Genomic DNA, 5834 nt, shown 5'->3' on the forward strand with positions numbered 1-5834 from the left:
ATAGTATTGTGTGAAATCAAGTGTTTCAAAAACATAAGCTTTATTCCAGACAAGCTTGAATCTTTAACAGTGACGACAGATGAGGGGAGCAAAGCAATTACAAAACTGGATAGTAAAATATACATGTGCCTTTCCTCAGAGTGTGAGAACTGAGATGATCACAGAATCCCTGGCTATTTTAATGAGAAGATGACCAAAGCTATGCAACGGCACTGCTACAGAGAAAACACTTTTCTCTAGAGAAAAATCTCACTCAAATTCCTTTCCTAGAGAAATCACCTGAAGCAGATACTAATTTTTCTTTTGTTGTTTTATGAGATGCTAAAATAGTTGAGTTTGCTTAGTATTTTGGTTTCAGATGCTCTTCCAGTCCAACAGAGCCTGAAGTGCTCAAAAGCTAGGAGATGCCTGGGTTGAGTTTATCCATGCAATCTTTACTTTACTACCCTGATACATACACCTGATCAGGCCCTTAATTGCCTGATTGCGTGCTAGTCTTCCCACAGGACTGTTTACTCATTTAATCTGTGGTCCCCTTTCAGCATCAGTCTTTTTTCTTCCTTCACAAAGTTGCCCCAACTCCACACATCCATATTGCAAAATTTCTACAGCTTCTCTCTGTGGTACCTGTGTACTTCTCAAGCATCAATGAGTCTGTCTCCACACTCTGGAAGTGGGATCATCCTTGTATTGATAACTTAATAAAAGAGATCATTAGATTTGAATGCTCTGTGGCAGATGCTTACCTTCTGCTATTGTCAGATCACTTAGCATTTCCAGTGCTGGGTTACAGAGGGAATCTTTTTCAAAGATCACCCAAAAAGAGACACTTAGAGAATTTTTCCCTGCTGCACTTCTAACAATTCTTTTATGTGTGAACTAAGATTTTTTTCTTATAGTTCAGAAATTTGTGCAATTTGGCTGAATGAGGTACGTTCACAATGACCAATTTCGAACTTTTATGGACAAGTGCAGAGGCATTAGAGCTCCTTCGAAAAGTAGTTCTTAAATAGTTATTATTTTAGCAGAGAAAATGTGTTTGTTGAGAATGAAGTCAGGAAACCAGCTGAACAGTTTTAGAGACTGCATACCTCTCAAATTGGGAACTTCTAGTTCAAAGAGGTGAAACCTGACAAATCAAGAAATATCTGAAAATAGGGCCTGAAAGAAAAAACCCACCAACTGTCAGGCATCCTGAACTAGCAGCAGTGATACAAACCTTTCTTACAGTTTTCTCAGGGATATGCAAGTCCCAAAAGAACAAATACTTTTTCTGAGTAGCTGCCCCAGAGGAGCATTTGTACGATGCCATTTGACAAAACAGAATACAACCCCCTTAGCACCAAGGAGCCCTAAAGCTGATTAGGTGAACAAGCCCACACTTGCTGCATACTGGCCAGGGAGTGCTTATTCTAAACCCCCTTGTTAGCGGCTGGCATAACATTTCTGGCATGTCGTTTAGATTCATAGAGCATTTGCAGCATAAAAGCCACTCCAGCCCCCCTCCAATAAAGGGCAGTTTTTAGGAACCAGAAAGAAATGAAACTGTGGCACCAACACGTGGGCCAGCATTCACTGAGGAGAGACATCTGGAAATACCGAGGTGGTCTAAACAAGCTCAGGTATTTTTAGTAGCCAGCTCTTTGGACCCAGGTTTCAGAGCTCTCAGTCTGTGTCCTGTGAAGATCCCAACATCAAGCGTATGAAGATCACTGTGAGTTTTCTTTTTCCTGGGCACTGCTGTTTCTCAGATGGCAGCATCTCATTGAACACGGTGCTGCGATGCTGACATGCAACAGCAAGGGATCGAGCCCTCTGGGGGCCAGCAGAACTGGAGATCAGCAGCCTGGACTCCTGCCTAGGAAGCAGCAGGAAAGCAGCTGTACTTGAAGCAGAATCAAACCAGATTCAGACTAACGGAAATATTAAATCTGTAACAACTTTTTTAAAAAATTGCTCTGCTACATTATTTTAGTAAATATTTGTAGGTGTCTGTAATAGGAGGGTAATCACTGCGTTTCCTTTCAAACAAAAGGAGTAAGACCAGTTTTCAGTAATCCAGATGATAAGCAAGGCATTCTAATGGATGGGTTTTAACCTTATTTTTGCTGGCAGATTATGTGTTTCAGCAGTTCTCAGGTGTTTTTTCTTGCAGCACACAAAAACTAGCTCATGCCTGGTCTTTTCCTTTAGTGATACAAGAACTCCACAGTAGCTGGCAAGCAGTGAGGCCTTCCTCTTAGGCAGGGAGCTGGGGTGGGCTGCATGTGTGGAAAGCAGCAGGGGCAGGCGTGAGGGAGGTGTTCAGGAGGTGCCGGGCCTCAGCCATGAGAAGGAGGAATGGTACTTGTGGGCCAGCAGAGAGGTGGGCATCTACAGAGGAATGAAGGAGGGTGCCTAGCACTGCTGGAAGTCACAGAGGTGAAGTGCAGCTCAGGAGGGGCTGCGCTCAGTATCATGGCAGTGCAAACAGACAGCTTTCAGGTTAGATTGGAGCCCGGATCCCAGAGAGTCCACAGAATAATTTGTATCTCAACGGAAGTTATGAGTTACGAGGGATTCCAGGTAGCAGAGTGCAGGTGTGCTGTTGCTGTTGTGGATGGTGTACAAGACATTTCTGTGTGTTTCCATGTGTTTCTTGCACCAACTGAATAACAAAGAAATCTGTTTGGGAACTCTGAGAAAACCTGTGCATCTCTTCTTCAATTTACCTCCTGTCTCAGAAGTGGAGGACTGTACGTTTGGAGTGCCCACAAGACTGGTGCTAGAAGAAAGACTGGCAGAAGTGTCTTTCTCCTCAAGGGTGGGAAACAGCTGAGGCACCATTTCCATTTTCATCAGGAGGTGAGGCATAGAGCTGGGGGCAGGTAAAGGAATGTGGTCCTGAATGAAAACCAACCACTTCCAGTGCAAGGCAGGAGATCTCCCAATGAGTAAGAAGGGGAGCAGGGGCAGCTGTTTTTCCAGTCCCCATTTGCAGTTCTTCTGTAGCAGAGGCCCATGCCCCAAGGGCAGCCTGCTTAGGTCATGTGCCGGGAGTACCCAGGGGAGAGCCAGAGTCCCAGCACGCGCGGCCAGGGACATTTTAGAGCTCCTGGACCCAGTGGAAGGGAACTCAAACACAGCAGCCAAGCGAGAGTCCAGCCCTGACAGCAGATCCATGGGCTTCAGGAGCCCTAGGAAAAGAGCACACAAAAGGAAAGAGTAATAATACTAGGAAAAAAGACCCAGCTAGAAGTCTGTAATGAACTGCTGCATTCCCCAAGGGCTTGCTTCACCCCTTTTTTCTAATTCTGGCACAATGCTTATAATGCTGATGGATCAGGGTAGGTTTACAGTGGCCACTTTGCAGATACACACACTAGAGCCGGTAACAGAATGAGCAGGAACAGAAAGTGAATTTCAATTTGTTTCCTTTTTTTTGCAACTTTCTTTCAGAACGACCTTAATATTACAAAGGCAGGGCAGCTCCCATGTTCACAGTGTTGCAACATGCTGCTTTCCCTGCATTCCTGCTACAAATGAAATAGGAATGGTTTCTGGACAAGGACCAGAGCCTGCGTTTTTTAACTTTCCGTCCCTCCCATCAAAACACGGATTATGCTGAAAAGGACAATCTGGAATTGCTTTCTTAAGACTCGCCATGAGAAAGTTGTAGCGGGAAGGCTGGCTACCTCATTGATAAACACCTGTACATTTTCCACTCTTCCAGTCCTCCTTGGCTCCCAGGCTCAGGGCAGACTGCAGGATAAAATAGATTAATATCTGAGAGCAAAAAAGCCCTCTACTGAGCAAAAGGTTTCAGGGAAAACCCATTTGAATTGGATTCCACGCTTCTACCCCAACACCAGAAAAGTATGCAAGTTTTCCAGGCTGAAGCAGAAAGGTTATATATAGCACTGCAATTTAATTCACATGACAATTAAAAAATACATGAAACGATCTTCCTTATGCATGAGAAAAGATTATCAGTTTCCCCCTTTTCCTCTTTTAGGTTATTAAAAATGTAACTCCTTCAAGAGTAATAAATTAACTCGGAAGGGATTGCTTAAGTGAGACCCGGGTTGTGATTAAAGGAAGTTTGGCGTTCAGGAGAAGCCTGTGTTTGAAAAACATCCTCAGTGTTTGGAGTATCGCATATGGCTTTTGACAACTAATTTGGGAGAAAAGTGGTAGGGAATGAACCTCAACAGGAAAAGCGCTTGTTTTTTGTCATTTTGTGACATTACCGAAACATCGTTTCCCCTCATTTGTATTTTTTCCCCATAAGTTCATATCAAAACAGAAAAGACTTTGAAAAAGGCAGCAGAACTGTCATAAGCAATGATGCTAGCTAGTCGGAATGTTGCGCTTTATTATGTAAATACATGTTTGGGGGTATTTTAAAATGCATATCATGTGGTTAGAGGCAGGTTATTAGTTTGATAAACTGTACGGGTTCCAAATAAAGCGTACCAATCCATAACATAAATGCCAGTGGTGTGACTTGTGGGAGATCCACCAGCCACCCGATCGACCGTAACTGTCCCTCTTCTGTACCAATCAGTCTCACTTGTTGGAGTATTAACCACAAGGCTGCTGGTCCTCACCAAATCCTGCTGCTGAAATCCACCTCTTCTTACTGCTTCTGGGAAAAAGTTCTGCGGCACTTTCCTGCGGGTAATTCCTTAGCGTTGAGCACCCCAAGTTTGAATTCAGATTGGAACAGAAGGAAATAAAACTTCAGTCTGCGACTACAGCCAGCATTTACTTACATATAAAGCCAGTGAAATGGTACAATTTTCCCTTCTTTTTCTGTAATTTACAAATGGCTAAAATTATTTCCCTGGCAGAGACATCCGTTTCTTAACTGCTTAGTGCCTGCACTGGCTGCACCAGCATCTCTGTGAGTGCCAACACTCGCGGTGGAGGTACCAAGAGGAGCTGGATGAAGAACTTGCGATGCGTTATTTATTCAGTGAATCCAGGCCCTTTTGTGTGCTTGCAAGAACTCTGGGGAAGGCAGGTGGGTTTGGTTGGGGGTGGGTTTTTTGGTTTGTTTTTGGTTGTTGGTTGTTTGGGGATTTTTGGGTGGTTTTTTTTTGGTGGGTGGGTGGGTGACACTTAGTTGTTGAAATTCCTTAAGGAACTGCAGTGTGTTTGCAGGCAGTATGTGCACGCCAGCAGCTCGACGAGAGAAGCGTGTCAGCCTTGGCAGCGCCGGTGCGGGGTGCCCGTGGCCTGCAGGGGCAGGTGCCGCGCACCCCCCGGTCTCTGGCACAAACCTCCTAACGAACGGCGGGTGTTGGGAAACCGCTTCCAGCCGTGCCGAGCCACTTGCGTAACATCCACGGTGGAGCTGGCTCCATTTCGCCTAAATACGCCTGAAACCCGCAGCACCTCGTCCGCCTGCAAGGATAAACGGCGGCGGGGCGGCGGCAGGCACCGGGGAGCCACGCTGGGGAAACTCGGCGTTGCGGGGCCGTGCGCCGGCTGGGGCAGCGGGCGCCGCTCCGGCCGGTAACGCCGCTGCCGGGCGGGGCGAGGCGGGGGCCCCCCGCAAACTTCCCGGGGCACAAAGTTTCCCGGCGGTTCCCCGCCCGCCGCGGGGAGGGCGGTGAGGGCGGCGCGGCGGGGCGCGCCCTGCCTCCCCGTGCCCGCCTGCCGCCTCCCCTCTGCGGCGCGCCGCGGCCCCGCCCCCGCGGCAACCCCGCACCGGGCGGCCGCTGGCCGCAGCGCCCCGCCGTGCCGTGCCGTGCCGTGCCGGGCCGGGCCGTGCAGTGCCGGGCAGAGCCGCGCCGCGGGGAGGGGAGGAGAGGAGAGGAGAGGGGAGGGGAGGGGAGGGGAGGGGGGCT

The sequence above is a fragment of the Falco peregrinus genome, chromosome 2 (assembly GCF_023634155.1).
Source record: "Falco peregrinus isolate bFalPer1 chromosome 2, bFalPer1.pri, whole genome shotgun sequence".
In the NCBI taxonomy this organism is placed as follows: Eukaryota; Metazoa; Chordata; class Aves; order Falconiformes; family Falconidae; genus Falco; species Falco peregrinus.